Here is a 12,547-nt window from a genome sequence, read left to right as displayed (position 1 = left end):
TTGTTAGAATTGGCTATACATTATACAGTACTACTAGTTACTCATCATACCTTTAGAGCCCGAGTCTTTCCATTCGTTTTTTGCATGGTGTCTAAGACATGTATTTGGGTGTTTGATCTTCAATTTACATATAAATACAATAGTTTTTCACCAAGTTCCCCCGTGTTTTTGAAAAACTCACCAGGTAGCTTCAACTTTCATGGTAACATCAAAATGCACTTAATGACTAATGGTAGTTAACTCCGATAGTCACTATACTCTAATTTTATTGTTAAACCCTAAATGGCCTTAACTAATCCCAACTAAGAAAACCTAATTAATCCCTATAATCTCTCTCCCTCCACCTAGCATCCCTCCATTTGACCCTTAGCCATCGCACTCAACCACCACCACAATCTGAACCAGTCACCACCTGACCCTTCCACCCCAACAATCATCATCACCTAATGATCCACCATAACCACCCACCTAAATGACCCAACCATCAATAAATCAACCATCACCTCAACCAAGCCACCCACCCACTTGAAAACCACCCACCATTTGGAAACCGCCACTACCATCCACCACATAAACCACTACGTATACTCACCCATGAAAGAATAGATATAAAGGGAGATGACGAGAGGTGACTTCTGAAATCGAAAGGGAAGGATGTTGTGGGTGCTGAAAGAGAAAGGAAGGGCGACTATGCAGCGGGATGGGAAGGAAAGAGAACGCCGCGGGAACTGAACAAGAGGGGAGGCCAACAATGCAACGGAAAGGGGATGGAGAGAGGTAAGGGCCTGCAGAAATTTAAGGGGAGGGGGAGAGGCACTGCAGGAACTGAAGGGGATGGGGCAACAGGAAGGGGAGGGGACGCCGACGACACAGTGAAAGGGGATCGGGACGGCATCGACGGTACTGGGAGATGAGGGGATATGTTGGTGTGAGGAGAGAGAAAAAGTGGAGGGTGGTGAGGTGATTTTCGGGCTGGGTGGTGAGGTGGTGGAAGGAGATGGACTTGGCACATTTGGTGGAAGGAGTTGGGGTGGTTGTGGATGGTTTCTGAGGGAGGTAAATGAGGATTACGAGTTAGGATTTTTAGGTTATGTAGTTAGGATTATTGGTTTAATTTTGGTTTATGGATTAAGTAAGGACTAATGGCTAACAGAGTCAACCATCATTAGTCATTATGTGTATTTTGATGTATTACCATGAAATTTGTGGGTATTTGGTGAATTTTGATAATTGTGAGCGTACTTGGTGAATTTTTTTAAATACTTATGGGTAGTTGGTAAAAAAAACCGTAAATACAAAGTATAAAGAATTTAAAATTTAGATATCATTCGGATTATTCTAATAAGATCTCAAATGAATATATGTTTTCTATTTTGTTTGATAAGAATTGCATCCAAAATTTGCAAATTAAAATTTGACTTGTTTTCTCCTTTTGTGCTAAGCAAGCAAGGAGTATATTGATCATGCTCAACCATTTACAATATATATAGCCAAACCAAAGGGAGAGCAAGTGGGTTGAATCCCTCACCCTAAGGTAGGCAACAAGAAAAAGCCTATATACATCAGGTTTAATTACAAAGTTTGGCTTTAGAAAAAGCAAAAATCTCTATTATATAAGCCAAGGGGGAGCAATGATGTCCCTCTTGGAATTTACTTAAATGCCCCTCTAGCCACCTAATCAACCCTAATTCCACGCATAAACTTGCCAAAACAAAAATATCAATCAAATCAAATTTAAACTCAATCAACTCATATAAGATTTAATCATATAAGCTTACCAATAAAAAGATTCAATCAAAAAGATTCATAATCAAGAACTTACCATACGTTAATACTACATACAATAACAAAAAAAATTACACGACATAACATCCTCTCAAATCAATTTTTCCATAACACAAACTCAATTACAAACACAAACTCCAAACAAACAAAAAAACGATTTTTTCACCAAATACCCCCGACAAATTAAAAAAATTACCATATATCTTCAATTTTCAAAAATTCACCATATACCCTTGACTTTTCAAAAACGTGCACCAGATGCCCTTTTTCTAACTTCCGTTAACTCACCGTTAGCATTGTTTACCATTTTTCTCATAATCGAATTTCAACATAAACTGCAGAGTTTGGGTCATGATCGCAAGCAAGCTCAACGATCCATGATGGGCTGAGCGAAAGCCAATTCCATGACTGCCAAAGCCAACTCTACACCTTGCTTGAGATAATCTTCAACTAATAATCGGCGGTCTCAATTGAATAGAGAGAGAAAATCGAGTGTATGGTTTGAATTGGGGGGAAATTGATGAAGATGATGTTCAATTGAATAGAGAGAAAAATATTATTGCCTAATTCAGAAATATGGGTATGGTAATTGGGGGAGTATTAGTTTGATTTGGGGGAAATGTCGTTGCACGCATCGTGTGCATTAAAAGCTAGTGATATATTAAGAGACGGAGGAACCAGAATTTAATCGAAATTGAATATTCCCTATGTAGTTGTATGAATTTTACATTTGGCTTAGGCACTCATTTTAGTAATTTCTTAGCATCGGATTATGAGCTTTCTGATAGATGGTGTAGAAAAAGAACATGAAATAAAGTTCATTGATACGGGGAGCTTAGGGTCCATCTTACATAGGATATATATAAGACAGTTTGTGTAAGAGAACGAGTTATTGCTCGAGGACGGATCCATATGGAAATATCATATGGGTCGGGTGAGTTAATAAAGCTTATATTAAAGCTAGCAAATAGTTATCTGTGACTATCACAAACAGTAATGCATAAAGTATATTTGAGAATGGAGGAAGACATAACATCAAGTATTTAGTAATACTGGTGTAGATGGTATGTCATAATAATAGGTCGACTGTACAATGTTACTGTTTAGAAAACGATATTAAAACAATGACTTTCTCAAGAGTCAAAAACTACATTGAGAACAATTCCAAAGTATTACCATATAAAACAAAACGATGACATCAAATATGTAGGAAGTCAAAGCTGAACCTTCTGCATAGCTTATCTCTGTTAAATGTTAATATTGTTATTGAAATTCAAAAATACAATTCAGTCCTACAGCCGACTTTTTCTTTTTGATTTCGCCATTGGCAATATAATATTATGATGTCCTGGTAAAAAAACTACAGTAATAGTTTTTGCTAGGGTTTGGGATACCCTAATACCCATCATTTTTACTTAAAACAACAAAAAGAACGCATTTAATTTGTTTTGAATAACTTCAGCTAAAGTTATCTGCATTAATTGTTAAGAAGAAGATTCATACGATTCTTTCTCATTTGCTTTTATGCGAGCTTACTTGTCGAATTATGCAGTCTGAGATGCATGAGACGAGGAATCATGTGATTATTTTCCTTTTCTAATATGAGTTGAGGGAGTTGATATATTAAATTATAACATATTGGTAATGCTAGCATATGATAATAATCCACCATTTCATCTGTATCATAATAAACTATTTGTTTGTTTTTTTTATCCAGGTGGAACGTTGCAAATTTTGACACATTATTGCCAAGGTGTAAGGAAAAAAATTAGATAGATTAGATACTGTCAAATCCCATTGAATATACACATTCAAAAAATTATTACCATTATTTTTGCACATTATTAAGATATTTATAGTCAAATATATAGATGCGTTGAAAATTGTGTTAAAAGAGATAATGTGATGTTTATTATGAAATATAAGGATATTAACACAAAGTATTATTCGTGATAAAACTATATCGTTTATGGAGTCATGTTATGGCAATTGCATTAGACGCCTTAACTTCAGTACATCATAATCATTTTGGAATTGATGTGATCGATCACTTAGGGATCTATAATTGCTTATTTGGCATAACAATTCACTACATCACCTAGCACTAATATACATGTGTATTCCTTTTGTCAAAATAATAATTGCGCTTATACTAGACATAACAATACTGGAAGTAATACAAGGACAAACTTGTGATAGAATATAGGAACCCTAATTATTTCAAGTAGCGTCACATGTTGACATGCACAAATCACAAAGAAGCAAAGTCAATTAACTTAAGTTACCTCTTTATCCATCCTTGGATTATCCTGATTGGGAGAAGAGACTATGGAGATGTAATCTTCATCTTTAATTCTTGGCTGAAACACATAATGTAACACAAAGTAAAGATTTGTTTTTTTTACTGCATAGATCTCAAAGTCTCAACCCATTTAGAGAAAATAGTTGGGAAAAAAATACAAAAGCAAATTTTACGTAATTAAGATAAAAAAAAAAAAAAAAAAACTTATGCTTTCGATCTTCATTTACCATCATTTCTTTTCTGAAATTGTCTTCCAATTTGACGATTACCCCGTTTTTTTCTGTTATTGTTTCAGCACCACAACTAGAGGTTGTCTCTTTGTTGGTATCCATCTTTCAGGAAATCTTAGTTTCAATTTTCTGATACTAATGTTTTTGTCCTTGACTATGAAAACTAGCACTAGTCTTTCTTATAGAAACTACCAAGCATTGACTTCACATTAAAAAAATCTGAAACAAAAAAAGACAGAAAATAAATAAAACTCTTAATCTCTTCCCATTACAGAAGCATATGCATAAGAGTGTCAACTAGGCAATCATTCTAGTAAACAATTTCGCATTTTTAAGCATCTTTTAATAAGATTAACAAATTAAAGAAGGGTTCAACTTCAAATGTGGGGTTAGTTATCAATGAAGAATATAATCAGATTTTAAAAAAAGATATAGGTAGCTCTCTAGGTAACTAAAACAATGGAAATTATGTATAAGTACTAATAACAACTAATAATGCGTGATTTTCTGGTAAAACCCCAAATTATACAATTGTAGAACTATATATTGTACTCCCTCCACTTCTTAAAGATCTTCCTTGTTACTATTCCTACAGATATCAAGGAGGATCCATTTGTGTGGGGGTGTGGGGGTGGGACGGGTAAAGTAGGAGAGAGAAAGAGGTTTCGATAAATAAACAAATAAAAACGGTTAAAGTAGGAGAAAAAAAGGGAGTAAAATTGAATTAATAATGTAATGGTGGACCATATGATAGGGACATGAGAGGCTAAAAAGCAAAAAAAAAAAATTACAAATAAGGAATAAAGTATAAGAGAGGAGATCTTTTGAAAACGCACTCAAACGGAGAGAGTGAAGATCTTTAGGAAACGGATGGAGTACTTATTTATTTATTGATTTTTAAGATTGCATATATCAAAACCTTACCATTAATTCTCCTTTAATAGGAGCTAATTAAAGACCTAGAGAAAAAAGGTAGAACAGATACCTTTCAACAAGTTGTTAGTTCGCAAGGTACGGAATTCAAACAAGGTGAAGCTTCGTATCTGGAGAATATGTCACATGTATACTAGTCAGAATAATACGATGAGTGGGATACCTTTCATCTAGTTGCTAAATTTTAAGACATAACGAACTCTAAACAAATTTCAAGCTTATTAATTAATAAATTAAAGTGAGACTTTGTTGTCCATTCCATTGACGCTTAAGGGTAATCTATTATCTTGTTGCTCCATAATCCATATTCTATGCTTAAATCTTTTTTATAAGTATGTTCGAAGGGTTGTTGACTGCCGTAATTACAGTTGGCAATGGTTGTATATACCCGCAGACTTGGTAAGGATATTCATTAACTTCGTAAAATATACAAGATTAAGTTGTAGACTAGTACCGACTACCGAGCTACAAAAATTGAGGAGAAATAACTATATGTTTGGCAAAAGTAGCTGCCGCGTGATACTTGTTTCCTTTCGCTTATTAATATTAGTTGTTTCAAGGCTAGCTATCAAAATAGCCTGAAAGCATTAGAGTTTGGTAAAACTAATAGTTGGTTTAGTGAAACACTAAAAAATAAAAAGTATGTTATCCGATCAAAAGCTACTCCAGAAGCTAATTTTTTAAATCTACCTCATGTTGCAATAGCGGTTAGCCATTAGGGCTTAGTCATCAAAGGAGCTTCCAAATCAATTAACGTTCAGTAAAATTAGTTGTTGTCCAGTGTTCACTAATGGAAAATAATTAGTTTTACGGGTTTGGAATTTCACACATCTATGTCTTCTATGATCATTTTCTTCCTTTTCCACTCCAATTTTCTGAAATCTAATAGGGGATTCCCCATTTCTATAGTAATGTCTATCCAAATTGGAACTTGAAGTATTAAATAAAATATGATTGCAGGCCTAAACTACGCTACGAGAACTGACTTGGTATAATTATTCTATCCATAGCTACGCGGTACTGGCCATTTGCCCCCTCCAACTTCTCCCCCTAAGAACATGGACACTCCGATATCAGCTGTAGTACTTTTCAATTAGTAGAAAATTAAGCATTTTATTAAGGGATTATCTTTGTTCTAAATTAGGTGATTGCTAACAAAATCTAAGACTTGAATTCTCATTATTTCTTTGTTCTTATGTTTTTATTATTTTTTTTGGGTCAGACTTGGCCTTTTGGCTTCATGGGAAGGTCGAAAAGTCGGCTTTTTCACTACTTCCAGCCCCGTAATCTGTGTTACCTAATTCTTCTTTTTCAGCATACCATGTTAGATTTTCTGATCATTATTATCTTGATTTCCAAGCAATTTAGTGTGACCATAATGAGTTTGAACTTTGTATGTATTTTTACAAACAAATCTCATTTCAATGTCTGTGGTATAATCTATAATGTTTGCCACGGCTAACAAATATGTGGTTATGTTCGTATATTTTTCATCATCTAAGTAAAAAGTACAACCTACACTTTAAAACTATCGGAAATGGGAATAGGTTTAATCTTGCAAGAAAAATGAAGTTTGTGGTTTTTTTCTCAAAGAATGCTGTAAAAGGCCTTTTTCGTAAAATTGAACTTTGAAAAGTTATTTTTTGGCAAATTTTCTGAAAAATTATGATAAGTTGGTAACTTAAAAGTTAAAAGTATACATCGACTGTCGAGAAAATGCATTACCACATTTAGGGTGTTTTTACCATGGCTCCATGAGATCTTGTATAATTACACAAAACTCATAATTATTACCTGCAGCGACCAAACAATTATAAGCTGGATCATAGTTTTATTGAATACTGTGTGTCCATAAGATGATGTCAGTAATTCAATTACAGGTCAAGTTAGCAGCTTTGCAGCTGAAGTTGTATTAATCTAACCTACCTCTTGACTTGGAAGACAGACTATTCATCTTGAAAATTATTGCCCCACTATATTAACTGTTTGTGCGCAGTTTGAATGACATCCATGGTGTTGTTTTATGACGTATTGGACTAAAGGTCTATATTTTGGTTCATTTTTCTAGTGTATTGTAAAGACTTGGGAGGGTAAGACTCAAGAGGGCTGAGTATATATTCGTTTGGCTGGTCTACCAATTCAAAAATTAACACCTTGATGTTGGTCTTGATGCTCTGTTGAATTTAACATCTCTTAAAGTCTATTAGGAGTGGGTAAAACATCCGATCCACTGCACGATATATAAACCGAGTTTTAGCTGATGTTCAGCTTTTCAACACGAACTAGGCGATAACCAGATTTATTGGATGTAATGTTAATCCAATAAATAGTTAGTATTATGGGTAAATTGATCATAGAAAGATTTGTGAATTTCCATTAATTACTTCAAAACTATTATTGATATAAGATCGTACGGTCCAATTAAACAACAATTAGATGAACAAAAAGAAGTTGCAAGTAATGGATATATAAATGTCTTAGTAATAAGGGTGGGAGTTCTGTGTTTGGATCCGATAGAGTTGTAAAACAACTCTACAAGGTAGAGTTTGAGCAATATCAACCATTGAATAAAAAATCAATGGCTCACATATTCTCCTTTCAAAATCTCCCCTATTTTATCTCATCAAAACCCACCTCTAAATCTTTCCCTTCCACCAATATGAGCCATTGATTTTAAAATGTATGGCTCAGATACAACTCTACCTTGCAGAGTTTCACTAAAACACTAGAGAATCCGGACTCGGGAGCTCTTCGGTAACCATAGCACTTTGCTCTTGGGTGATGGATCTAAGGCGAGATTATGGGGAGTAATTCGCTTCGCTACTAATTAGGGAAGGTTTTTAACTTGCTACGAAAGAAGGGATCTAAAATATACTTTGTATACGGATACCGCTCGAGCTAGTAGGATGCTAACAGTTATCCAGGTTGTCTCAACATGTTTTCTAATACGCGACGGACGAGTGTAAAGACCTTTGTCGTGAACTCAACAACATGCATGATGATATGCTACACTCCTCGCGAATGCAAAATGGTTGCAGATGCTCCAGCTAAAATGCAAGGAATTTATATAATTGCATGAATATATCAAGGAACTTCCCCTTTCCTTCAATTTGCATGAAGGTTTATGCTTTGGAGTACAACAGATTCTCTATTATGACTTAATCTAATACTATCCATATTTCACCAAAGAAAAAATGGATAAAATCGTCTATGAAAAAACCTTTAAATTAGTTAACATATACATATACTACATATATAAAAATAGATAAAAATGAAACAAATTACGTGTGAAGTTTTTGGTCTCCCAACTCAACAGATTAAATGGTCTTCTAGAGACCAGCTCTTCATTATTTAATCCATAGATTGGAGACATATAGGCCAACTGGTGGTTTTTAAATGAAAGTAGGGTCATCATACATAAATTAGTTGCTCATGAGACATGAATTGGTAAAAGACTCTATTTAGTTTTGATGTTCTAATGCACGAACTGAGCATTAAGTAAAGTATTCAGTTTTTTAAGTCTTTTATACTATAGTTTCATTGAGCTTCCTGTTTTTCTGCTGCTAATTTCTGATGTGAAACATATAATAATATCAGAATCAATGAAATCTACTAATTAAGATCAGAGGAATTGACTTGAGTGTTATAACTATAAAATTGACTTATCAGATTGATGTATAATTGGAAGTTTGATCAGTTTGAGGAATGATTATTAATGCCACTAGCTAAGAACATACTAGCAGACAGCTAAAGCATTACTTTTCTCAACTTTAGACTTGCACGTTGTTTAGTTTAACTGAAGCCAAAGTCAAGGAATATACTTTCATACTCCTATATGAAAACACATGGACTTTAGGTTCATAGAATTATTAAGACCTTTATTTGCTTTACCAAACCTCAGAATTTGCATCTGCTTCATGTATATCTTTATTTTTTGGCAGTTATACAACAAGAAAGACTAGCACATATCTGGAGAAGTAAATCGGGTTGCTGGTTACATTGCTTTTCTTATATTAGTCACCTCATGCTTGTCCACGTAGAAAATGACCCAATTATAAAAACTAAATTTTCTTATCTTCTTGCTTTAGATCAATTACTGTACAACTTTGATGCTTTCTTTTTACCTTAAAAAATTAACTTTCAGATCTAATAAGTTTTAATAAGTAAATAAATATAAATTAGTTTCAATGAGTTCTAACACCTTATAAAAGAAGTTTTAAAAAGTTATGTTAAATTCCAATAATTTCGCATAGCGGCATAGCTTCTAATAAAATAAGTTTTAATAAGTTCATATTAGTCCAGAAAATTTAAGAAAAAATAATGAGCTCGAGAGAATTCACCCTCAGTCTTCAAAGAAAAGTACCCTAACTTATCTATATATATCGTTCTTTTGTGGACTAAATTAAAAAGTTATACTCTCATTTCTAGTAAATCCTAATAATGATAGACTACATGTAAAAAACTCTCAATAAAGGTGCCAAAATACGCTCTTAAAACAATCCTTGGTGAAAATAATAATTGTTAATAAGAAATATCTTTTAAATATTTTAAAAATTAATATATACATTAAGATAAATTTAATTATGTCATCGACTTTAATGCAATTACTAAATAAAAAATGGATCGTATTATGGAGATAATAAATTTATTAAAATAGGTCGTCTATACGTCTTACTCCCTCTGTTCCCTAAAGATCTTCCCTCTTTCCGTTTAAGGGTGTTTCCAAAAGATCTTCCCTCTTTTGCTTTATTCCTTATTTGGCAAAACAAATTTCCCTATTTACCCTCTCATGTCACTATCATATGGTCCACCATTACCTTATCAATTCAATTTTACTCCCTTTCTCTCTCCTACTTTAACCCCTTTTTATTTGTTTATTTATATTAACCCCTTTCTCTCTCCTACTTTACTCACACCATGCCCCACACAACTTGATTTTCTTTGGTATCTGTAGGAACAGTAAGTGGGAAGATCTTTAGGAAACGGAGGGAGTATTAGAGAATGTTATAGAACTTCGTGTTAGTAAACTACAAACCCGAAGCCCGATTAAATGGATCATATTAGGTCATATAATTATTTGGATCAACAAAAGAAAAACCTAGAGCCCAAAAGGGCTCTAGGGTGGCCGGCCAAGAGGGGAGAGGGAAGGAGATTTCTAACCTAAATATACTTGCATATTCAATTAGGCAATCACGAGGAAAAGATACAAGATCTCTCTCAATATTCTTTTCTCTCCTATTCTTCCAAAAGTCACGGTTAACTCCAAGAAATAGGAGAAAAATATTCTTCCCTCCAACTAGCATTGGTGGTGTGTTGATCCCGATTGGTGGATCAAGTTGAGGAATCACAATTGCAGTTCTATCTCCAGATTATTATAACAAGCTTCATGGAAATCACGCTTCAAAGTTTAATTCTAAACTATTATGTGATCCCTAATTGTATATGCATGTGATCCTGTTTTAAGTGCTTATGAATTTGATTCATGTAATTTCGCTTTTAATTCTTAAATCCCTACAATGGTATCAGTTTTAGCCTCTTGCATATAGGTTTTTGGTCATAAAGTTTAGTTTTATTTTGACTTATATGACTAATTTTAATTTGATGAAGGGGAGGAATTGAATTATGGATTGTTTTATTTAATTGGATTAATTATATGGAGATTTAATTTGCTTAATTTTTTATAATAGCCGAAATTTTTTACTTAATTCGACCTAAATTATTTTTGAAATTTAATTATGGTGGCCGAATTTTTTAAAATATAAGCCTTATTTTAAAAATTCAATTGTAATTTTAGATCTCAAAATTTTTGAAAATTCGGAGAGTTTAATTCATATTATTAATCTAATTTTCATGGTTAAATTTTTTTTATGTATGAAAATTAATTCATGTGAAAAAAAGTTTTATGTGAATTAGAGGTTAATTTATATGAATACTGCTAAAATTAAATAAAATAGAGATTTTATGAAAAATTTTGAAACTTTTGGTCATATAATAAATCTGATTTTCATATTTAAATTATTTATATATCACAAATTAATTCATGTAAAAAGGAGTTTTATATGATTTTAGGTTGAATAGCCCTAAAAATTAATTAAAATAGTTTTAAATTAATTTTCAGAATTAGACATAAAGGAGTTTACATTTAATTTATGTTGATCACTAAATTATTTTACAAGAATTTGTAATTTAATTTAATTACACAAAGCAAAAAAAAAAAAAGGAAGGAGGAGCAGCCACGGCTGAGTGGCGCAACCACCAGCTGGTTGTGCAGGGTGGCTGCTCCAAGTGGTCTGGAAGGGCAGCCAATGGCTATGTTGGCAGCAACATAGTAGCTGCGACAGCAGCAGTGTGGCTTGCTAGCCATGTTTTGCTGCTGCCCAACAGCATTATTTTCAAATAATTTTTATTTTTTTTTGGAAAAATATTTAAAAAAGATTTTCAAAATATTAAGCAGATTTCCAGTTAAATATTTTCATAATTTCATTCTTTAATCTAATTAAAATTAGTAGGCTAGATTTTCTAGGATAGAATCTTTAGGTGGTTAGGAATTACTTAAATACTTTATCCTCTTGCTTTGATTAAGAATATTTGATATTTTAATTATTGGCAAGTATAATATGTGATATTATTATGTGGCTTTTATATTTTGATATAATTGCTATGAATGACTAGTGTGGCCCAAATTTAAGTTAGAAAATACGATCTGCGTATCGTGATGTATTCTTGTAATTTAAATACGATATGCGTATCGTTAAGTATTTTTGTAATTTATTTAATTTAGATATTATTTAAATTATTTTGATACTTATGTAATCCAAAGACAAGCCCATCAAGAGAAGGCCCATGGCTAAGATGGATGGAGATTCATGAAGAGTCGAAGAAGGAGCCCATGATGCTTAGTTTTTAGGATTAGGGGTCATGCTAGATCACATTTATTTTTTGCATTTTATTATTATTTAAAATGCATATAAGTTTAAGAAAAGGCCTCTGTCTGCTTAGTGTTACATGTTGATAGGATCTTGTTCATTCACTTATTCAAATGGGACATTATTAGAATTGAATAGGTGTTTAACCTAGAATAATGTTCATGTTTTAGGTTATTTTGTAAACATAAAATTGAACTTTGCTTTTGTTTTCTGTTTATAGATACCATGTCTAATAACACCAACTCGGTTTTCAACATTCGTCCTTTTCACGAAAAGGATAAGCTGAATGGTGAAAACTTCATTAACTGGGAAAGAACCTTAAGACTATCTAGAAGGACAAAGGCAAGCAAGTTGTCGTTGTTGCTGAAAAA

The sequence above is a fragment of the Beta vulgaris genome, chromosome 2, assembly GCF_026745355.1.
Source record: "Beta vulgaris subsp. vulgaris cultivar EL10 chromosome 2, EL10.2, whole genome shotgun sequence".
In the NCBI taxonomy this organism is placed as follows: domain Eukaryota; kingdom Viridiplantae; phylum Streptophyta; class Magnoliopsida; order Caryophyllales; family Amaranthaceae; genus Beta; species Beta vulgaris.
Note: the sequence above shows the minus strand (reverse complement) of the source record.